Source organism: Aethina tumida, chromosome 6 (assembly GCF_024364675.1).
Source record: "Aethina tumida isolate Nest 87 chromosome 6, icAetTumi1.1, whole genome shotgun sequence".
In the NCBI taxonomy this organism is placed as follows: Eukaryota; Metazoa; Arthropoda; class Insecta; order Coleoptera; family Nitidulidae; genus Aethina; species Aethina tumida.
In genome coordinates, this window is record NC_065440.1 from 16,036,216 (window position 1) to 16,062,420 (window position 26,205).

Below are 26,205 nucleotides of genomic sequence, written 5' to 3' on the forward strand. Positions count from 1 at the left end.
TTATTGTTAAAATCAATGTTATAATTGTTTATAATTTAAAATTATCATTATAATTCTTACATTTTTTTATCACTAATATGAGGTCAAATTTATTATTTTCCCAATGATTAAAAGACCGAATAACTTATGACCAAATTACCTAATGACTAAATTACCAATTTACTTTAAGACCAAATTACCTAATAATAATGATAATAAAAAAGTGACAAAAATGAAGTGAAATAGTTTTCACCATATTATCATTATTGTTGTTATCCTTATATTATTATTATTGTCACTATTTTTATAATTATTGTTAAAATCAATGTTATAATTGTACATAATTTAGACATTTATAATTTTTGGCTATTTTATCACTATTATCATTATAATTCTTATATTTTTTTATCACTAATATCTGATCAAATTTATTTATTTTCCCAATGACTAAATAACCGAATAACTTATGACCAAATTACCTAATGACTAAATTACCTAATAATAATGATAATAAAAAGTGATAAAAATGATGATAAACGATAATATAATGATAATAATGATAAAACTGATTACAATAATTAATAAGGTATTAAAAATAATAAATATGATAATGATAAAAATAACGATAATAATGACAATAATGATAATATGAGCAAAACTATAAAACAATAGTAATAATATAACCTAAACTAACAAATATAATAATGATAATAATTATTGTAAAAATGATGAAAATCGATAATGATGATAATAATAGTGAAATTGACCATTTATTAGAATAACAATTGTCGGGGTTAATTAAGGTGCAATCGGCAGGAAGAGGGGGGGGGACTATGAAGTTGACGGACGTGCAAAACCGGAAACGATCGGTCGCAAATTATTTTTAACCGTCAAATACCGGGCGAATTATTCCGTGCGTCAGATGCACACCCCGTGAAACACGGGCCGCCGTTTCTGGGGCAAATGTTGCGGCAAAATCCGGGACGGTTGTTGCCGATCGTGTAAATAATTTTGTTTGCGAATATCGGGTGGCTGGGTGGCACGTAACAAAAAGCGCAGTAATTCTAATTAACTGCAGTTAAAGGAACTTAACTGCTTTCGAGTGGTTCCGTGGAAGTAATTCCGTTTATACGGTCTGAGAACACATATTCCGTAGCCGTGGTAAATACGTTTGCGTAAGACTACGGCGGTATTTTAGTTTCGACGGCACGACGAAGTTTTGTTGTGGAAAAAAAATAATCTTGAGACGTTGACGTTGTTTAATTTACTATTGTTGTGTACCGAATACTTGGGAAGCTTTGTGTGTACAAAAACGTGACTTAAAAAGTTTCGAAACTGTCTTAACTCTCTCTCTCTCTCTCTGTACTTAACTGCCTGAGAAGTTTGAAACTGTCTAAATTAGGCAGACATCAAAAATTTAAGCTGCTATAACAAATTGCTTGAGAAGTTTTTCAATCGTTCCAACCAATAGATTTACAACTGTCTTAACTCTTCAAAAACCAATTAGAAAGTTAATTTTGTACAGAATTAAAAAAGAAGAATTATTATAACCATAATATCGTTTTTCATCATTTTTATTACTTCTTTATTATCCTCATCATTATTATTACAGTCAATTTTATCGTCATTGTCATTATTATCAATATTATGATAATGACCAAATGACCTAATGACCTAATTACCTTATGTCCACATTACCTAATGACCGAATTATTTATGACCAAATTCCCTAATGACTAAATTACATAATGACAGAATTACTTAAAGAGGTAATGACCGAATTACCTTATGACAAAATTATCTAAGGATATTATGTGCATTATCCTTATTTATTATCAACATCAATCAATCAATGTTATCGTTATTATCATTAGTATCAATATTGTGACCATTGTCGTTGTTATAAATATCATCACCATTCTCATTATTATCGTAATTGTCATTATTATTATTATTAATTATAACCCTGTTGTAATGACAACACATGTTTAGATGAATGACTGTTTGAACATTTTGAATAATCTATCATTTACGATAAAACTAATACTATGCATTATTATGCACTTGAATAGTTTTGTTAAGGCACACACAATACGAAAGGCAATGCCTAATTTAACGCAATGAAGCAATTTATATGTGATCACATTCGCCATTTTACAATGGCCAGTTCTTCAATAAATCAACATCATATCTCTAAAAGCCATTAATGTTTAATCAACATGCTGTACGTCAATGAGAATAATTTGCAGTAATTTTCATTAGGCCGATTTACATGAAATCGAACTGCTTTCGCATCAGGGCCGTACTGCGAACGCGGCGGCGATAATTAAAATAAAAAAGTTATTCGCCGCTGGTTAAAAAATGAATAGTTTTGTTTTGTTTTTTTTTTTTCGTCCGGACGATCGTATAAATCAATTTAATAAACGATGCAGTTATTGGTGCGTCCAATTTTTCCTGTGATCGATTTTGGGTGCGCAGATTAAAAGGCGGTTTTCGGTCGTAAATCTGCGTTGATCAACTTTTCTGGAGGACGGACGACTGTTGTTGGTTCGGTAATGTGGAAACTGGCACGTAAACGGTTTTCTTGCGGTGCATAAAGCTTTTTTTGGACCGAAATCAATTTGTACGTTTGGGTTTTATTAAAAGGACGAAGAATTTATTGGGTTCTTTGATTTTTATGCAGTTAACAGTTCATACAAATCTTCTAAAGCACTCTTAAAAGCTTTTATATATATTAGATATTTTTTAACTTATTTATATATTTAAATATTATTTAAAACATTTTTGAGTATTTTTATACAATTTAGATGGTTTTAAACATTTTAGACAGTTCTATACAAAATTTGAACAAATAGAAAATATTTTGAGAAAGCTTTTATACAATTTAGAAAACTTTAGACTTATTTATTTACAAATTATTTAAAACATGTTTAAGCCATTTTTGTTCAATTTAGACAGCTTTAAATATTTTAGACAGTTCTATACAAAATTTGGACAGAAAGGAAACATTTTGAGAAAGCTTTTATACAATTTCGAAAACTTTAGACTTATTTATATATTTATAAATTATTTAAAACATATTTATGCAATATTTATTCAATTTAGACAGTTTTAAACATTTTAGACAGTTCTATACAAAATTTGGACAAATGGTAAGCTTTTTGAAAAAACTTTTATACAATTTACAAAACTTTAGCATTATTTATATATTTATAAATTATTTAAAACTTATTTAAACATTTTTTTTCAATTTGGACAGTTTTAAGCATTTTAGACAGTTCTATATAAAATTTGGACAGATGGGAACCTTTTACAGAAAGCTTTTATACAAATTAGAAAACTTTAAACTTATCTATATATTTATAAATTATTTAAAACATATTTAAGCAATATTTATTCAATTTAGACGGTTTTAAACATTTTAAACAATTCTATACAAAATTTGGACAAATGGTAAGCTTTTTGAAAAAGCTTTTATACAGTTTAGAAAACTTTAGAATTATTTATATATTTATAAATTATTTAAGAAATATTTAAACAATTTTTTTTCAATTTAGATGGATTTAAACATTTTAGACAGTTCTACACAAAATTTGGACAGACGGGAAACTTTTTGAGAAAGCTTTTATACAATTTAGAGAACTTTCGATTTAATTATATATTTATAAATTATTCAAAACATATTTCAACATTTTTTATTCAATTTAGACAGGTTTAAACATTTTAGACAGTTCTATACAAAATTTCGAGAGATGGGACTTTTTTAAAAAGCTTTTATGCAATTTAGAAAACTTGAGACTTATTTATATATTTATAAATTATTTAAAACATATTTGAGCATTTTTTATTCAATTTGGACAACTTTAAACACTTTAGACAGTTCTGTACAAAATTTGGACAGATCAGAGACTTTTTGAGAAAGCTTTTATACAATTTAGAAAACTTTAGACTTATTTATATATTTATAAATTATTTAAAACATATTTGAGCAATTTTTATTCAATTTAGACAATTTTAAACATTTCAGACAGTTCTATACGTAATTTGGATAGATGGGAAACTTTTTGAGAAAGCTTTTATACAATGTATAAAACTTTAGACTTATTTATATATTTATAAATTATTTAAAACATATTTAAGCAATGTTTATTCAATTTGGACAACTTTAAACATTTTAGACAGTTCTGTACAAAATTTGGACAGATCAGAAACTTTTTGAGAAAGCTTTTATACAATTTAGAAAACTTTAGACTTATTTATATATTTATAAATTATTTAAAACATATTTGAGCAATTTTTATTCAATTTAGACAGCTTTAAACATTTTAGTTTTATACAAAATTTGGACAGATGGGAGATTTTTTGAAAAAGCTTTTATACAATTTAGAGAATTTTACACTTATTTATATATTTATAAATTATTTAAAACATGTTTACGCTAATTGTATTCAATTTAGATGGCTTTAAACATTTTAGACAGTTCTATAAAAAAATTGAAAAACATGTGAAAGCTTTTATGCAATTTAGAAAGCTTTGCACTTATTTATATATTTATAATATAATTTTGAATATTTTAAATCAATTTTTACACAATTTAAGCAGTTTGTGACAAGTTATATAGAAAGTTGAGATAAGTTAAAAACTTTTTAGAAAGCTTTTATACAATTTGAATAGTTAGAATAGTATCTCTTTATAAAATTATCAGTTCTTTTTATTGTATAGAAAATTCTAGAGGCCATTATTATTCAGCAACCTTAAAACCATCCAGCTGGTACAGCACTTTTTTACAGCCGAAATAATTTTGTTCATTATTGGATCATCTGACTTTTAATCAATTACCAGTTAAACACAAAAATAATTAATTAATTTATAATTTTTCAATGGAATTTAATACTTTGAAACCTGTGGATTCCATTTTTTTTTTAAATTTAAAACAACTAAATCCTTACAAATTACTCAAGCGTAATTTTTTTAATTTTTCATCCGGATAATTAATGTATAAGTCGGAGATATTAATCTATTTGGCTTAATATTTCCACTCATCTTCGTCGGCAATTAAATCTCTAATCGCAATAATCCCCAACGCATTAATTAATAATATAACTAATTACAAAATTTCAGATGGAACACTAATATTACCCCCCATTTCTGAACCGAAAGGGTGAAGTTTCCCTCCATTTTATTTCACTCTTTCACGAACTTAAAACGGAGCTTTCAGTCTGAAAAATGAAGTCGACACAGTTATAAATAAAGCCCGGAATTATAAAACTCGCATAAGCAGCCCCATTATCCGGGTAATAAGCCGTTCGATTTTTCATCTTTCGAAAGATCGAGTCCCCCGGCCGAAACTTTCGCAATAATCATAACTTGCACCGAGTGGGTCGAGTTAGTCCACGTTCGTTTTAAATCCGACCACCGAAATGTTTATGTCGGTTTAAATAGCCGTCCTCGTTTGCATACACTTCCAAAACTTCCCCGACTGCAGCTCCCGACGATGTGGAAGTTCGCAAATGACCGCTGGGTTTGTGGGGGTGAGGGCTGAAGGACGGGGTCCCATCGCCTCGATCCATTTTGCAGTTTGCCACGAGTCAAATTTCTTTCAATTGGCCCGGCCGGTTTTTAATTATTGCGGTCGCCCTAATTCGAAACTATTTTCCCTTTCCGGCGCCGTGACGTACGTTGCGCCCCCGGGGGTGAGACGCGAGTGAAAAGCCGAGTCCGCACAATGTGTTTGAGGGTGGGGACGACACAGTGAAATCGAAGAGTGTGTCAGGGGGTGAAAAAACTTTCCAGACTGGCTTCTGGTTTGGCAAAAAGTTGCTAATTTTGTTTAGGAGATTTTTCGTTTGATAAATCACCTTTGGAACGACATTTGGGAAAAAATGAAATGTCTAATTAGTTTCGTTTACTCTTTATTGTGTTCTATTATGGAATGATGAATGATTAACTTTCTTTATAGATTAATAAATAATTTAAGTAAATTAAAACTTCCCAACAATTCTGTATAATATTAAAAGAGTTTGTTAAACTGTTTGAGAAATTTTCTATTCGATGTTGTCAGTTAAAAACTTCGCAAACTGTTCTTTTATAAAATTAAAACACTCGTAAAGCTTTTTAAGCAATTTTATATATAATTTACACGTTCGAAAGCGTTTTATTTTGCTGTCAAATAAATTAAGTTTATTTTAAAACTTCTCAAACAATTATTATACAATTTAGATTCTTTTTAAACTATTATATACAGTTGTATACATGAGAATTTCCTTTTTTTATACAATTTTACAGTTATATGCAAAATTTATACAGATAGAAAACTTTTTAGAAAGCTTTTACATCATTTGAGTAGTTCAAACTCTCTGAACAAAATAGAAAGAGCAACGTAAGCTTTTAATCAATTTCTTACACAATTTTGAAAATTTTCAATTTATTTATATGTGTATATATTATTTTAAATATTTGAAAGTTATTTTTAATATTTATTCAATTTAGACAGGTTTAAACATTTTAGACAATTCTTTACAAAATTTGGACAGATGGAAAACTTTTTAGAAAACTTTTATACAATTTAGACAGTTGAAACTCCCAGAAAAAATAAAAATGGCGTAAGATATTAATTAATTTATTACACAATTTAAAAAATATTGAACTTATTTATGTATTATTTTAATGATTTGTAAGTAATTTTTATACAATTTAGACAGTTTTAATCGTTTTAGATAACTCTATACAAAATTTAGACAGTTATGAATATTTTGAGGAGGCTTTTAAACAATTTAGAAATATTTAAATATTTTTAAGCAATTTTTATTCAATTTAAACAGTTTAAATTATTTTAGACAGTTTTTTACAAAATTTGGATAGATGGAAACTTTTTTGAAAGCTTTTATATAATTTGGATAGTCCAAACTCTCAGGACAAAATTGAAACAGCAGCGTAAGTTTCTAATTAATTTCTTACACAATTTATGAAATTTTATATTTATTTATGTGTTTATATATTATTTTAAATATTTGTAAGTGATTTTTATATAATTTAGACATTTTTAAACATTTTATACAATTCTACATAAAATTTAGACATATGAGAAATTTTTTGAGAAAGCTTTTATACAATTTAGAAAGCTCTAAACATTTTTAAACAATTTTTATGCAACTTATATAGTTTAAATCATTTTAGTCAGTTTTTTATAAAATTTGGACAGATGGAAACTTTTTCTGAAAACTTTCATACATGTTGGTCAGTTCAAACTTTCAGAACAAAGTTGAAACAACAGCATAAGCTTCTAATTAATTTCTTACACAATTTAGAAAATTTTAAACTTATTTATATGTTTATATAGTATTTTAAACATTTGTAAGTAATTTTTATATAATAGTTTTAAACATTTTAAACAATTCTATAAAAATTTGGACAGATGAGAAACTTTTTGACAACTTTTATACAACTTAGAAAGCTCTAAATGTGTTTAAGCAATTTTATTAAATATATATATATATATATATATATATATATATATATATATATATATATATATATATATATAATTTGAATAGATGGGAGACTTTTCTTCCAAACTAACATAGTTCTGTTTAATTTTCTTACTCCTTCCTAAACAATTGTATAAAATTAACATAATAATTATAATTTTTAAGCAGTTTTGTGTAGATATGAATAATTTGTAACTATTGTTTGTACAATTTAAACAGTTTTGTACGTGGGTAAAATGTAACTCTAACATATAAATTCTATTTATGGTGGAGTTGACGAAATTAATTCCGAAACAAACTGAAACTCCCTTTATTTTACCAAAATTACTTGGATACATTGTAATATGTTTTGTCAACAGCAAAATAAACAACATATACTAAAACTGGGTCGTGTTTTATCACCCAATCTCGATTCTTTCGACATTTTTATTAAATATTTCGTATGCCAAGTTTTAAAAATAATTCCAAACGATCCACCTCAAAATAAATCCCTTAATACAACATAGTTGAAACTTGGGCGACTTCATCCACACTTTATATTTCAATTTCGTACTTAATCCATTCGTTTTAGCAACAACGAGATTTTTAATAATTTTCACGTGCAACGTACGTTTTTCGTTCTGGTTCGGGTTTAAATTTAAATTAAGACACGCATATTTATTTAACGGGCAATCCCGCCCTAATAAATTACTCAGGGAAGTTTTGGCAACGTCGAATTTTGCCGCGCTTTATTATTCCATTACCAAAAGGGCGAAAACGATGAATAAATTGTTTGTTTTTGAAGAACTGGATTTGGATTAATATAATTGTCGATTATTACAAAATACTGCGGCGATTAATGCGACACTCAAACACATCCATTAATGGCTTTCCAACTAATAATTTTGATTTATTAAAGAACTTTATTGTGTTATTAGTTGAAACTAGTAGACGCATTATTGCCCTAATAAATAAACTCCCTTCATTATGTTAAACGTGGCGTTTCTACTCTTGATTATGTTTTTAATATCATTGTTCAAACACAATGAGTTTTGAGGACAAAGGAAATAAAAGTTTTTGTTGTCGTTTCGGAATATTTTATAATGAGCTTGTCCCTCTGTTTTTGTACTTTATTGTACTTTTTCCTGCTTTAATTGAACGTATGTGGTAACCTAACCTTACTTTATTTTACCCAACATAACCTAACCTAACACAATCCTTTATAACCTAACCTAACTTAATTAAATCAACAAGGTAATCAATAAAAACAAAACAGGCAAAGTAAATAAAATTTTTGTTGTGGTTTTATAATATTTCATAATGAGTTTGTCCCTCTGTTTTTGTACTTTATTGTACTTTTTTCTGTTGTAATTGAACGTAAATGGTAACCTAACCTTACTTAATCTTCCCAACATAACCTAACCTAACATAATCCTTTATAACCTAACCTAACTTAATTAAATAACCAGGTAATCAATAAAAACAAAACAGGCAAAGTAAATAAAAGTTTTTGTTGTGTTTTATAATATTTCATAATGAGTTTGTCCCTCTGTTTTTGTACTTTATTGTACTTTTTTCTGTTGTAATTGAACGTAAGTGGTAACCTAACCTTACTTAATCTTCCCAACATAACCTAACCTAACACAATCCGTTGTAACCTAACCCAACTTAATTAAATCAACAAGACAATCGATAAAAAACAAAACAGGCAACTTGATTCCGCCTCATAAAACTTTGCACCGACCTAAATAAATAATTAGCATGTTCATACTTGAAACTTCGAGTGCGCCCTCACCTTAAACAACCGGTTCAAACGGTAAAATCAATGGCGAAATGCTTATCCACTTTACGAGTCGAACATTAAAACTTCCACGCCCGTAAACCGAAGAAATCGGCGGCGTAAATTAAAAGATTTCAACGTTTATGCGTTATTTATCTTCGCGTATTAAAATTACGACGTGCACACAATCTTCTCCGAAGGGGAATGAAAAGGAGAACTTTTTATTAATACGTCCGATGGTCTTTGGCTTTTTATCTGGCGATTAATACGTAACACATGTCGGCGGCGTAATTATCCTTTTGCCCCGGCCCGAGATAATGGAACACGTCTGGGCACGTTGTTTTGTTACCTTCGTGCCGGTTAATAAAGCTTTGTGGGATCGTTCGTCAAACGATTACTAATAAAATAATGTGTGTGCAACGGAAAACGCTTAAACAAACGCGAATCTGATGGACATAAAAGAAATCCTTTGTGATGAATTGTTTGCCTCTGTGTGTGTGTGTGTGTGTGTGTGAGAGAGAGAGAGAGAGATCGAATGCGCAGAAACTGGTGCGCAATCAAGGGAGGCGTGGTCATTTATCCCATTCTCAATTTTACTTTTTGTCTGCCCATTAATTCTTGATACTGTTAATATGGTGTCAAATATTGATACGGTTGATTCCTCAATAAATTTTAAAGTTTTAATGACTTTTTGGATTTTTAGAAAATTTTTAATGATCTATTAATTTTTTACGTTTTTAGAATTTCAGTAACATTTTATATTTTTAATGTTTTTTACATTTTTAGTGATTTTTTATGATTTTACTGATTTTCTTATATGTTCAAGTGATTTTTATATTAGTTATTTATAGTAATTTTATGTGATCTTTTTAAAGCTGAGTGATTGTATATGTTTTTAGTAATTTAAAGTATTTTTCAGTGGTTTTTTGAAATTTTATCAAATTTTTGGTGATTTTTTGGTTTTTAGTAAATTTTTTATGATTTAGTGATTTTTTGAAATTTTAATAATTACATTTTTAGTTACTTTTTACGGTTTTAATAACTTTTTATATTTTAAGTGATTTTTTACGTTTTTAGTAATATTTTACATTTTTAGTGATTTTTACGTTTTTAGTAACTTTTTAAGACTTTAGTGACTTATGTGTTTAGTGATTTTTTGAAATTTTAATAACTTTTTACAATTAATAATTTTTTACGTTTTTAATGATTTTTTACGTTTTTAGTAACTTTTTGAAACTGTTGATTTTTTATGTTTTTAGTGATTTTTCAGTGATTTTTTGAAATTTTAATAACTTTTTTTTCGTATTTAGTAACTTTTTACGATTTTAATAATTTTTTACATTTTTAATGATTTTTAAAATATTTTAGTTATTTTTTACGAATTTAGTAACTTTTTAAGACTTTAGTAACTTTTTATGTGTTTAGTGATTTTTTGAAATTTTAATATCTTTTTACAATTTTAATAATTTTTTACGTTTTTAGTAACTTTTTACATTTTTAGTAATTTTTTACGTTTTTAGTGGTTTTTTACGATTTTAATAAATTTTTACGTTTTTAATGATTTTTACCATTTTTAGTAACTTTTTAAGATTTTGCTGAATTTTTGGGTTTTTAATGATATTTTCAGTGATTTTTTGAAATTTTAGTAACTACTTTTTTGTCATTTTTAGATTTTTAGTAACTTTTTAAATTTTTGCTTTTACGTTTTTAATAACTTTGCTTTTTAAGACTTTGCTGATTTTTTATGTTTTTAATGATTTTTCAGTGTTTTTTTGAAATTTTAGTGTATTTACATTTTTAGTGATTTTTTATGTTATTAGTAACTTTTTACTTTTTTAATTGTTTTTTTATGGTTTTAGTGATTTTTCAGTGATTTTTTGAAATTTTAGTGACATTTGATGATTTTTTACGTTTTGAGTAACTTTTCAAGCCTTTTTACATTATTAGTTATTTTTTACGTTCTTAGTAACATTTTGAATTAATTGTTCGCGTGGTCAAGTGCGCAGAACCCCGTGCGCAACCGAAGGAGGCGTGGCCCACGTCCGATTCCCAATTTAACCGGCATCTATGACACCGCCGTCGTTTTACGAGACCTCTAATAACAAACCCGCGGCTCAGACTCGTTTCCCACTCAAAATATTCATAACGCAAGTTGGCGCCGTCCCTGCCTTTGCATAATTCCTAATGAAAATAGATGTTCCTCACAACTACATCCATCACGGCGCATTCTCGTCATCTGGCTACGCTACGGAATTTAAATTTAATAGAGGAACGCCATTAGTAAATCTGATAGTCTTATTATCGTGCGAGATTCACTAACTCGCTTACCGTGCCGCCCCGTTTTTCTTCGCGGGGGCGCTTCGAGGGGGGGGGGTGAGGGTTAGATAAATCAAATTTCCGAGGCAATATTTCACCGGCCCGCGACCTGACAATCCGGGGGACTAGGTGTGTAACTTTTAACGTATGCAAATTGTACTGTGTTTATGGGAGGCAATTTCCAACTTGCGCCGTTAGACCAATAATGGAAGAACAATGCCGGAGATAATTCGATATGGTATGGAGGGCATAAAGAAAGAACTCGGAGTGTGTGTGTGTGTGTGTAAGTAATTTGATCCTCCGGCGTAATAAAACTGCGATACAAATTCCTTCCAGTAGATTGGACCGAGGTCTGTTTTCCACCCCCGCGCTCCGTTCGGCAAAAACTATCCCCGAAACGTCTGGCAGCCATCAAAAACTTCCGTTACGTTTTTCGCCCGGCAAACATGAGGGGGTTGTTTGCACGAGAACGTCGCAGCACGCTTAGAATGAACAGTTCGGCAAATATTTAAGGGTGTTTAGTTATGAATTCGTCTTCGCGCCACATGTTTGCGTATCAGGAAATGCTTTTTCCCCGTCGCTGCGACTTGACGCCTTCCAACCCTGTTTGTTTTTTGGGGGGGGGGGTGAATGCACCGGAAATATCGAACGTGGCGAAAAGAAAACTCTGTTACAAAAGACGACCACCACAAATCATCCACTCAACGAGAGGGTGTCCATTAAATCTTAATATTTCAATTCCGGTCAGTCCATTATGTGGGGCATAATCCCCCGAAATGCGGTCCGGCTCCACATCACAAGATGTCCCGGCGAAATTACGTAACGGGTAAATTTATCGGTCCCTTTTCAAGACGTCGTCCTTGTGTTTTGCGCCCCCGGTGGAGCTTTGACCCTTTGGTCGCTGTGATCCCTATCGTCCTTTTCAGGGGGCGGATGCGGAAGCTTGATCAGCGTGAAATCGGCGTGAGAATTTAAACAACCGATCGATGTCATTAGTGAACATTAGCTAACGATCTTGTGGTCATCTACATCTCCCGTTTTGCCCCAATATTGTACCCTCCAACTTACACTCCTTGGATTTGCTCAAAGCTTAATTAACGATAATTAGATTTATCTATAAATACAATGTGTACTAATTAGTGTCAACATTTGAAATGTATCTACAATTAAACGTTACGTCAATATTAACAATTAAAATTTAATTAGAACTATTTATTTTACCCAGAACAACAATTATTTACTACAGGATATTATTCTACGTTTGCAATTATTTTAGTAAAATATTGTAAAATGATGCAAATGCACTATTAAATTTTAGTAGTCCGTTGCTGCACAAACGGCAATAAATATCGTAACATAATGACATTCATATATCATAAATTTAATCTTAATCTCAAAAACAGAATATACATTTAATAAACGTGGCTAAAATTAACTGTTATTGTCATTAATTTTAAAAAAAGCTAGATGTCAGTATAAATTAACCGTTTTTGGCAGCGACACCTATTTAATTAAAAAATAACTGCTTAATAAAATTACAGAAATCTCCATTTTTGATTTACTTTGCTGTATAATTCCTCAATTGTTAACTAAAATTTAAATTTCAATTATTTTATGAAAGCAATATAAATTTAAATAATAAAGGAACATACATATTAATAAAATTTTAATATTTGAAATTATTTTAATAAAAATTCTTTTATTATTATATAAATATTAGGCCATTTTATTAGCAAAATTTGTAATATAAAATATATTAATTTCTCTCAATTTTGATGTGCATAATTAAACTTACATCGTCATTAATAATTAAAATTTAATTAGTAGAAACATTGATTTTGATTGATACAATATTTTAAATTACTTTAAAATTAGAAGTATGTTAATTTCACAGCGACATCTGTCCAATTCAAAAAATACTGCTGACAAAAATTACAGAAATCTACATTTAACTGGATGTGGCTACAAATGTAGGAATTTTTGACAGAGACATCTTCACAATTCAAAAAATACTACTGACAAAAGTTACAGAAATCTGCATTAAAAAGACAGACATTTTTATTAATTTAAGAAGTCGTTGCTATAGTATAAGATTTTTTGACAGTGACACCTCTCCAAATCCAAAAAAATACTGCTGACAAAAATTATAGAAATCTGCAATAAAGAAGCAGATATTTTTATTAACTTAATTAGACGTTGCTATAAAGTTTTTTGACAATGACAACTTCCCAATTGACAAAAATTTCATTAATTATTTGAAATTATTTTAATTAAATTCGAAATCAGTTATTATTATATAAATATTCAGTCCATTTTATTGACAAAATTTTTAGTATAAAATATAGTGATTATTGTCAATTTTGATGTGTATAGGTAAACTTACTTTTGACAATAATAAGTAAAATTTAATTAGCAAAAACATTGATTTTACTCTGAAAAGTGTAAAATCGAAAAAATGTTGCTGAAAAAAATTACAGAAATCTACAATAAAGAGGTAGATATTTTTATTTATTTAACTAGACATTGCTACAATCTAAGAATTTTTAACAATGAAAACTTCCTAATTGATAAAATTTCAATATTTGAAATTATTTTAGAAAATTATATTAGAAATCTCTTATTTATTTATAAATACTATTTCAGGCCATTTTATTGACACAATTTATAGTGTAAAATATATTAATAACTGTCAATTTTTATGTGTATAATTAAATTTACCATCGCCATTAATAATTAAAATTTAATTAGTAAAAACATTGATTTTACTCTGTAGAATAATGTTTGTATACTGAATTTTATTCAATATTTTAAATTACTTTAATATTAGAAGTCTGTTAATTTCACAGCGATATCTGACCAATTCAAAAAATACTGCTGACAAAAATTACAGAAATCTGTATTTTTAACCAGATGTGGCTACAAATGTAGAAATTTTTGACAGCGACATCTTCCAATTCAAAAAAATAATACTGACAAAAGTTACAGAAATCTGCACTGCAGAATTTTTATTCTGTAGAAAAAAATTAATTCCTCAATTGTTCATTAAAATTTAAATTTGAATTATTTTATAAAAGCAATATAAATTAAAATAATAAAGGAATGTCACTGCAACTAATCATTTTTAACAGCGCCATCTAACAAATTTAAAAAAAGTTGCTTAATTAAAGTTAATAGAATTACAGGAATCTGCATATTTGAATGTAGACTCCCGTTGAGCAATAAAGAAAAAAACATTAAAAATTTCAATTTTTAATCATCGCCTTCAATCCCGTCGATTCGAACAAAAACGGTCGCGACTGGAATCGATAATAAAACCCGTCGTGTTTGCCGTCGCACGAAAAGAAGCCGCATTTAAGCTGAATCCGGACGTAAATGACGCTTATTAAGAAACGAAAGAAGGCAATAACGTTCAAATAAAACCGGGAATTTCCGTCATCTCGAAAACTCGAATAAATCCAGTCTCCATAAATCTAAACGAACTACCGATTTTCCACGTCTCACCTACCCAAAATTTTTTGCCAACTTTAAGTGGAAGTGGACGGGGGTGCTCACCTGCAAGAGAAACAAAGACGTTATTGAAATGAGTTGCTTGTACAGGGAAAAAAATCGAAGTAAATTTTCGGATGAATTGTTGTAGCAGTTCCCCATTTATTTCCAATAGGGTTTCAATGAGCCGAATACGTTCCATCGAAACTTTGATAATTGCCAATTTGTGTTCATATTCCCCGGGCGTGAGGGGGTCTTTCCTCTCCAAGAACGCACCGAATATCTGAATGAGAATTAGCTCACCCCTCCCTTCACTTTAAAGAATCAAAAGCGTATTTTTTCCCTGAGAGGATTACGCGATGAGCCCGTCCATCGATTTTATTTATGGGTGTTTATTCGTCGAAAAAGACGTGTGTAATTAGAAGTTCGTTCGCATCCCCCCATTAAAACTTGGGGGATGCGAGTGAGTCGTCAAAGTGCTCCGAAATAAGGGGTTGCACCATTAAAACTATTATTATTTCGCTTCGGTTTCAGCCTCGGAACACTGTACAACTCGACAATTTTGCTGTGCCGAACAAAAGCTCACCCCCGCAGTAGATTGAAAAAATCTGACCATATGACATTAAAATATATCAAAGCCCGGATTCCAATAGGTTCCATTTTCGTGAGGACTCGATCCTTTTATTACCGAAAGAGGGAATATTGACCCCCGGCATTCACCAGTGATATGTCTATTTCCGCCAACATATATCTGATTTCACCCTCGTCTGACCCATTTAAGTTTTATTATACGCCGACCGAAAAAACATATATCAAAACTAACAGAAATGAAATCTTGCCTTGGATTAATTACATCCACCGATTGTAAATCCGAAATCAACCCGGTAAATGGAGTTTTACAGTCCTGCGGAACGAACATAATTCACCACCTCCACCAGGATCCTTTTATTCCACAACAACTTTTAATAAACTTGGCCGGCTTTATTTTTCGCGTCCGAAATGAAAGGCCTTTCATAAAAACTTCTAATTACACACTTCTTTGAGTTCTGGAATTATTTTTTCGCCGGCAAAACGAATTATATTAACACTCACAGGCATTAATAATAATTCTGAGCACGACATAATTATGGACAATAAGAAAACAAGAACTAACTTTAATCTTAAAAGTAACTGGAAGTTGATACGACGTAAGATTCTTTGACAGCGACATCTGTCCAATTCAAAAAATACTGCTGACAAAAGTTACAGAAATCTGCATTTAACCAGATGTTGCTACAATGGCGGATTTTTTGACAGCGACCTCTTCCTAGTTCAAAAAATACTACTGGCAAAAGTTACAGAAATCTGCATTTAGTCGGTAAAGTAGATATTTAGTTTTTAATACTTACCTCTTGTCACATATTCAATTAATATAATTTGACATAAAAGTCGGTAAGGAAGATATCTAGCTTTTAAAACTTATGTGTTATCCTTGTCATATTATAATAGTATAATAATTTGGCATAAAAGTAGGCAAAATATTACTGCAAATAAATTACAGACACAAAATCTGTCAAAATCTGCATTAATATAATTTGACATAAGAGTCGGTAAGGAAGATATCTAGTTTTAAAAACTTGTGCGTTATCTGTTGTGACACATTATAATAGTTTGAGGTAAAAGTCGGTAAGATATTAGTGCAAATAAATTGTAAACATAAAATATATAAGCCTGTCCACTTTATCCAACGAGATAAACCCCATTTACGTTCACAATTCGTCTAGTGGCCCATGAGAGGGTGATAAACAATTTTTAAATGCAAAATATATCAAAAAGACGTTTCAATGAGTGCAACGAGAACGAGACATGAAATAACAATGAGACATTTTCGGCGTGTTATGCAGATGGATGTTGCTTCTGGCACCGTTCCATCGGTTCGTGTCTTTACTATTGATTTTGGGTATTTAAGGTCACGCTCCGTCACGTGGTTCGAACAATTTTTTTTTTTTTTGATTTTTTGGATAATAATAACCCGTCCAGGTTTATCCGAAGTTGCGTCAACTTTGAAGAAGTCGACCCTCCATCACGACTGATTAAATTACTCCGTGCTGTCGTGACTCCTGACCAAGTTCCGGCTCATTTATTCGCGTTTAATAGTGGGCCGAAAGTTCCGTGGTTGTTTGCCGTCTTGTGTAAAAAAAAAGTAAATCATGGATAATAACTAGACTGGAAAACGGAATATCGCCGTTCGCTTTGACCGACGACGCGTTATGCCCCCAAGGCCGCTTACAATGGGTCTAATGGTTTGGGGTTTGATTTCGGTACGGATCGACGGCTGGAAAACATCGGCAATCGTAAATCCGCTGTTAATTTTCCCTTTTGTGGCCTGCACTTCACCGGGCGATTTTCAGGTTTGTGTGTCTCCAAAAACGGAGTTGTTAATGGAGATCGAAAACTAACGAGTGGAAGTTTCTATTGGCCATTTAAAGGAAAATAACACTTCGCCAAAGTTTTAAGCTTTATATTTTGTATTTGGTAATTCGTGTTTAAACTGTGGATTTTGCGGGGCTCTTGTTTAATATATAAATCAATTAAATATACACTTTAAACTTTTACTGGAATTGTCAATTAAAATTCCATGACTGCGAATGTAAATCAACACAACCGATTCAAATATGCAATATTTATATATAAAATACAAGAATATAAATAAAATGGAAATGTTTACATATGGTATTGTTAATCGACCAACAATATTCTAATTTCTGAAGAAACTTGACTTTCATTATCATAAACTCCTGAAAAACAATTTTAATATCCTATTTTGGTAAGAAAATTGTCAATCAACATTATGGACTCTTGAGAAATTATCCCAATATCCTATGTTCTTGAGAGATTTGACCACCACCATCATATACTCTTGAGAAACAAGTTCATCATCATGACACTCTTGAGAAACTAGCCCAGGACCATCATACACTATGAAGAAATCATTCTACTTATATCATCATTATCAAGTCTTGAGACTTGACCCAGTTCTTCCATTCCTTGAGAAATTTGCTCATTATCATCATACACTCTTGGGAAACTATTCCAATATAATAATTTCTTAAGAAACTTGACTCTTATTATCATGAACGATTGAAAAACTATTCTAATATCTCATTTTATAAAGAAACTTGAAAATCATCATCATGGACTCGTAAGAAACTATTCCAATATCTTATTTTCTTGAGAAACTTGACAATCATCATCATATACTCTTGAGAAACAAGTTCATTATCATGACACTCTTGAGAAACTGGCCCAGAACCACCATACACTATGAAGAAATCATTCTACTTCTATCATCATTATCAAGTCTTGAGACTTGACCTAGTTCCTCTATTCCTTAAAAAATTTGTTCATTATCATCATACACTCTTGTGAAACTATTCCAATATAATAATTTCCATAAAAAACTTGACTCTTATTATCATGAACTATTGAAAAACTGTTCTAATATCTTATTTTATCAAGAAACTTGAAAATCATCATCATGGACTCGTGAAAAACTATTCCAATATCTTATTTTCTTGATTAACTTGACCATCATCCTCATATACTCTTGAGAAACAAGTTCATCACCATGACACTCTTGAGAAACTGGCCCAAGACCATTATACATCATGAAGAAATCATTCTACTTCTATCATCGTTATCAAGTCTTGAGACTTGACCTAGTGCTTCTATTCCTTGAGAAATTTGTTCATTATCATACACTCTTGGGAAACTATTCCAATATAATAATTTCCATAAAAAACTTGACTCTTATTATCATGAACTATTGAAAAACTGTTCTAATATCTTATTTTATCAAGAAACTTGAAAATCATCATCGTGGACTCGTGAGAAACTATTCCAATATCTTATTTTCTTGAGAAACTTGACCATCATCATCATATACTCTTGACAAACAAGTTCATCACCATGACACTCTTGAGAAACTGGCCCAAGACCATTATACATCATGAAGAAATCATTCTACTTCTATCATCGTTATCAAGTCTTGAGACTTGACCTAGTGCTTCTATTCCTTGAGAAATTTGTTCATTATCATACACTCTTGGGAAACTATTCCAATATAATAATTTCCATAAAAAACTTGACTCTTATTATCATGAACTATTGAAAAACTGTTCTAATATCTTATTTTATCAAGAAACTTGAAAATCATCATCGTGGACTCGTGAGAAACTATTCCAATATCTTATTTTCTTGAGAAACTTCGCCATCATCATCATATACTCTTGAGAAACAAGTTCATCATCGTGACACTCTTGAGAAACTGGCCCAGAACCAGCATACACTATGAAGAAATCACTCTACATCTACCATTATTATCAAGTCTTGAGACTTGACCTAGTTCTTCTATTCTTTGAGAAGTTTACTCATTATCATCATACACTCTTGGGAAACTATTCCAATAAAATAATTTCCTAAAAAACTTGACTCTTATTATCATGAACTATTGAAAAACTGTTCTAATATCTTATTTTATCAAGAAACTTGAAAATCATCATCGTGAACTCGTGAGAAACTATTGCAATATCTTATTTTCTTGAGAAACTTGAACATCATCATCATATACTCTTGAGAAACAAGTTCATCATCGTGACACTCTTGAGAAACTGGTCCAAGACAATTATACATCATGAAGACATCATTCTACTTCTATCATCATTATCAAGTCTTGAGACTTGACCTAGTGCTTCTATTCCTTGAGAAATTTGCTCATTATCATCATTTACTCTTGGGAAACTATTCCAATATAATAATTTCTTAAGAAACTTGACTCTTATTATCATGAACTATTGAAAAACTATTCTAATATCTTATTTTATAAAGAAACTTGAAAATCATCATCATGGACTGGTAAGAAACTATTCCAATATCTTATTTTATCAAGAAACTTGAAAATCATCATCATGGACTCGTGAAAAACTATTCCAATATCTTATTTTCTTGAGAAACTTGACCATCATCATTATATACTCTTGAGAAACTAGCCCAGGACCATCATACACTATGAAGAAATCATTCTACTTCTATCATCATTATCAAGTCTTGAAACTTGACCTAGTTCTTCCATTCCTTGAGAAATTTGTTCATTATCATCATACACTCTTGGGAAATATATCCAATATAATAATTTCTTAAGAATCTTTACTCTTATTATCATGAATTATTAAAAAACTATTCTAATATCTTATTTTATTAAGAAACTTGAAAATCATCATCATGGACTGGTAAGAAACTATTCCAATATCTTATTTTATCAAGAAACTTGAAAATCATCATCATGGACTCGTGAGAAACTATTCCAATATTTTGTTTTCTTGAGAAACTTGAGCATCATCATCATATACTCTTGAGAAACAAGTTCATCATCATGACACACTTGAGAAACTGGCCCAAAACCATCATACACTATGAAGAAATCATTCTACTTTTGCCATCATTATCAAGTCGTGAATCCGGTTGTCACCTAATCCGTTAAACAAACGACACGCACGCTAATCTCGATTAACCAACCCACCCCCGTGTAAATCACATCCGGTCCGATTACCATAACAAAAGCGTCGGTCGTTCGCATCTCGAAGACGTTGCTCATTTAATTTCTGCCGCCCCTTAAGACGGCACCGTTGAATATTCAAGCCGTGGCATTAAACGTCTCACCTCAGACGGCTAAAAGTCTTAGAACCAGCGCGACCATTATCGGGCCGGGTCGTAAATTAGGTGCAACGCTGACGGGGGAGTCCCACAACGTTAACGTGTCTATTCGATGGGTTTATTGTCGTGTTATTGCTCGTAAATACGGCCGGATTAGTCGGAATGAGCATCTGATATCGGTTTATTGCTGCAGGTGGTGCGGGATCAATTCTCCTGCAACAATTTCCAACGGTAACAATCGGCTTCTTCGCTGCGATATTGAGCCGTACGTTTTGGTACGTTAATTTGACGTTCGAGTCGGTAAAGTAGGTAATTACACGGCTGCATAACAAATATTGCGTGTACGTAATGGTTCCACTTGTCCACGAAGTCCGTGGACCAATTTTATTAGCCGGACAAAATAGAATCAGACAAAATTCAAATAAATAATTCATCGGGAAAATTGCGACGATTTCGTTTTGCCGGGTTAATGCATAAAGTTTAACGTTGTAATTAATCATTTTGATATTTTAAGTCTCCCGGGCCTTCAGGAAGTTGCGGGTCGGTTTATTTATAATTGCTTTGTCGCGTCGGTTCTTAATACATCAAAGTTTTTTTTCCTTGTGCATAAAGGAAAAAATTGATGATCCTACAAGGAGTAGTTATAAAATAATTAAATTTTATCTTGCACCGAAAACAATGAAAAAAAAAAAATGATTAAACTCGTTGGAACTGCGGAGGCGGAAAGTGTGTTTAATACAAGTTACTAATCCACATTATTTTAAATGCAAATTAGGTGGATGCACAGTTGCAAAATGAGTGAAGCACAATAAGGGCATACTTTACTGAACAAAAGCGTCGTGATGTATAATTTTGCCGTTTTCGTTTGCATGTTTTCTCTGTCAAGGTTTCGGTATTAATCGCCGTTTATTGTCACCGATTATTTTTATAAACTTACCCGACGACATCCCGATGAAAAAATGGGCGAGAATAAATCACACCGTCTATTTCAAACGCCACGTTTTCTCGAGTTGAAATTTTTATGTAAAAACTAATTACGAAGTGAACTCCGAGCTTGCACTATCGATTACTGCGATCAGCAATTAAAAGTTTTCAAAATAAATGGATATAATACTGTTTCGTTTTATTTTCTTCCTTTACTTTACTCTTCTTAGTTGTTTTTGTTTGATTTTCTCTATTAAAAACTTTTAAGACTGGAAATGACAGTTAATAATTATGAATGTGATGAGAAAAGTCCGAAAACATTCTTATATTATTAAAAATGTATGCCCTTTAATGCAGATTTCTGTAACTTTTCTCAATAGTATTTTTTGAATTGAGAAGATGTCGCTGTCCAAAATTTTTACATCAGGTGAACATCTGGTTTAATGCAGATTTCTGTAACTTTTATCAGTAGTATTTTTTGAATTAGGAAGAGGTCGTTGTCAAAAATTTCGACCCTGTAGCAACATCTGGTTAAATGCAGATTTCTGTAACTTGTATCAGTAGTATATTTTGAATTGGAAATTTATCACTGTCTAAAGCAACGTCTAGTTAATTTATGGTATAATGTGACAAGAGAAAACACGTAAATTTTAAAATCTAGATATCTTTTTTAGCGACTCTTATGCCAAATTATTTTAATTGAATTTGTGACAAGACATAAGTATTACAAAAATTAAATATCTATCTTACCAACTCTCACGTCAAATTATTATTATATTATAATGTGACAAGAGATTACACATAAGCTTTAAAATCTAGATATCTTCCTTACCGACTCTTATGTCAAATTCTATTAATTGAATTTGTGACAAGAGATAAGTATTAAACAAATTAAATATCAATCTTAACGACTCCCATGTCAAATTATTATTATATTATAATGTGACAAGAGATTACACATAAATTTTAAAATCTAGATATCTTCCTTACCGACTTTTATGTCAAATTATATTAATTGAATTTGTGACAAGAGATAAAATATATATTAAAAATTAAATATCTACTTATTCTTTTATCAAATTATAATTATTTGGATAATTTTAATAAATACAATAAGAAGTAGCTTATAAAAATTATAATATCAGAGTGTGACAAACGACATAAGAAAAAATGTTTTAAAATGTATAAGAAAAAACATACATACATTACCGACTGATGTATCAAATTATTTTGTGACAAGAGAAGAAATGTAAGAAAGAATGTCATTAAAAGAATTTGACATTAAAGTCGGTAAAGTAGGTGTCTAATTTTAAGAGTGGGTAAGTCAGACAACTAATTTGTTGTTACTTTAATCCGTTACTGTCGTGCCCGAACATGTTCACCCGATGTGTTTGTGTAGTCGGCCGAAGTTCCATTATCAGTCGGAGAATTCGGCTTTCGGTCCCTGTTACCAATTAAACGGGCGTCGTGCATAAACAATCAGCTGACCTATCGGCGACCGTCCCGCTACACCCACCCCGTACTCTTTCGCCCTCGAGAAACGCTGACGCGTCACGATCGCCGCCCCGCGATTGTTCGACGTGCCATTGTCGGGGCCGTGCACAATGTATCACACCCGGATGACAAGAGATGCGTCAGCAACTGCCCGATCGGGACTTTCTTCCGATAATTGCGACACCGGGACGGCGTTTCGCCGCCGCCATTGTGCGGTCGTCGTGCCGGCGTTTTGTTTCTGGTCGCCGATCGACGTGTCCGCCGCCTTTGATTGATCGATCGATTGTTTCGGACGCGGTAATTGCGATGCGGGCACACCGAAGAGTGCGAACATCTGTTTCACGGGCAACGTTCCCCGTCCTCTCCGCCTGGCGGCCTCTCCCGACGGGAACGGACGACGACAAATAAAAATCAAACCGTTCCCGGTCCCGGACGTTATTGCATTCTACCGTTTTTTAATAAGCAACGTCGCCGTCCTGTTTACATGCAAACGCCGTTGTCGTTTGAGCTTTTTTTTCCGTTCGGTCTCCTTTTGGAAATTGGAATTTATCGATTCGTTTCTCGGACACGATGCCGAATAGTTTCGGTGTTTAAAATTTCACGTTACGTCGGCAAATTGAATTTCCACGATTTTATTGGAACCAACTGGAGGCGTGTGTGTGTGTGTGTGTGTGGACATCGTAATTCCTACCCCCCTGCTCCCACCCATCACACTCGAACGAGCCAGTGTATCTGGAGACTGTTATTATTATTGAAATTGTCCAGACCCAACGACAAATAAGGCCATTATGAAAAGTTACGACGGCGCCAGATCTTCTTTACGGTCATCAGATATAATACGTACGTATGCTCATGCAAATAAATTGCAGAGGCACACATAATCCATAAGCCTGTCCAGTTTGTCTAAAGAGATAAGTCTTATTTACGTTTTGAATTCGTTTTGTGGCACATCAGAAGGTTATAAACAATGTTTAAATGCGGAGTAAAACAAAAACTTTCGTCTCTTCTGTGTCAAACCACTTTAATGCTGAGTGTGACAAATGAGATAAGAAGTAAATTATACAGATATCTTCCTTACCGACTCTAATGTCAAAATTATTTTAATAGAATATGTGACAAGAATTGAAACGTAGATTTTAAACATTAAATTAATTAAATAATTCAGAGTGTAACAAACTACATAATAAATAGGTTTTAAAATCTAGATATCTTCCATACCGGCTTTTATGTTATTATTTTAATAGAATTTGTGACAAGAGATGGGGAGTAGATATTAAAAATTAAATATCTAGCTTTCTTATTCCTATATTATTATTATAATTTGAATAATTTTAATAAATACAATAAAAGGTAGGTTAAAAAAAGTAAATGTCTATCTTACCGACTCCTATGTCAAATTCAAATTCAGAGTAAGACAAAAGACATAAGAAATATATTTTAAAATGTAGATATCTTCTTTACCGACCCTTATGTCAAATAGAATATCTGATAAGAGATATGCATTCAAAATTAGTTATCTACATTACCGACTTTTATGTCAAAATGGTTTTAGATGATGGCAAATATGATGACTAAGAGTAATTTTAAAATGATATTTATACAGAATATATTCACTTCAAAAGCTCCTTAAACGTAACTCAACTAAAGTCAAATAAAAAACATATACAAAGTGTGGCACATCAGAAGGTTATAAACAATGTTTAAATGCAGATGCAGCCTCTAATGTCAGATTATTTTAATAGAATATGTGACAAGAATTGAAACGTAGATTTTAAACATTAAATTAATTAATTAATTCAGAGTTTGACAAACTACATAAGAAATAGGTTTTAAAATCTAGATATCTTCCTTGCCGGCTTTTATGTTATTATTTTAATAGAATTTGTGACAAGAGATGGAGGGTAGATTTTAAAAATTAAATATATATCTTTCTTATTTCTATATCATATTATTATCATTTGAATAATTTTAATAAATACAATAAGAGATAAGTTAAAAAAGTAAATATCTACCTTACCGACTCTTATGTCAAATTTAAATTCAGAGTAAGGCAAACGACATAAGAAATATATTTTAAAATGTAGATATCTTCCTTACCGATTCTTATGTCAAATAGAATATGTGCATTAAAAATTAGTTATCTATATTACCGACTTTTATGTCAAAATGGTTTTAGATGATGGCAAATGTGATTACTAAGAGTAATTTTAAAGTGATATTTATACGGAATATATTCACTTCAAAAGCTCCTTAAACGTAGCTCAGCAAAAGTCAAATAAAAAAACATATCCATAGTAATAAAGTTGAAATATTTAAGGGAATCAACATGTAGTCTCACAATGTTAATATTTAAATAAAGTGTACTACATAACGTAAATGGGGGATTATAACAGTCTGCATTCCATTTTGCGATGTCAAAGGGCGGCGGAAAATCGCCGGCAGCGAATAAATAATAAAGTGAATTCGATTGCCTGGAAACATGAATCATTTTGTCGAGATGGCAGTAAATCGGGAATATTGAAAATATAATGTTACAGCTGTGTAAGAGGTAGTTTAAGGATATTGGAAGTTTATTGGATTATGTTTACATTTTTAGTACGGCATGTCAATAACAAAAAAAAAAAAAAATAAAAATAAAAAGAAATGAACGGCCGACGCACATTCAGTGTGGATTTTCTGGATGTTCCATCCGGTTTCCGACGCCCACTGTTTACGATTTAATTGGATATGATTCGGAGTACATTTTCTAGTCGGTGGACGGACACAAAAGTCCTCGCACGATCCATAAATAATGAACGAACCTTTCAAATCCACCCCCGTCTGGCATCTCTTCCCGGGGATTATGCAGTTCGTCACGCTCCCGCGACCGTTTTAAGTAGGGCTCATCTCGTTTAAACAAAACTATTTGTCGGAAAGTCTGGGTCGTTATCTGCGCCGCATGCGACTGAAACCAGTCCTCCGTGTGTACATTCTTTGTCTCTCTGTGTCAGTGTGTGTGTGGGTGCACTTTTCGTTATGCGTTTCGAAATCGGCTGCAACGGTCCTTTTGTGATGCCTCGGGCGTGTGCA

General features: G+C 31.2%; 1 protein-coding gene across 3 annotated transcripts in view; it reads right to left on the bottom strand.

Moving 5' to 3' along the window:
- Positions 1 to 26,205, bottom strand: part of LOC109599644 (TWiK family of potassium channels protein 7-like) — a 165,704-nt gene that overhangs the window by 132,308 nt on the left and 7,191 nt on the right. For 2 of the 3 annotated variants that reach the window (XR_007548299.1, XM_049968706.1), the window contains exon 2: positions 15,047 to 15,093. The exons of the other annotated variant lie outside the window; for it this stretch is intronic. The gene's annotated coding sequence lies outside the window, so the exon portion shown is untranslated. The remainder of the gene's footprint in view (positions 1 to 15,046; positions 15,094 to 26,205) is intronic. 3 annotated transcript variants of the gene reach the window in all.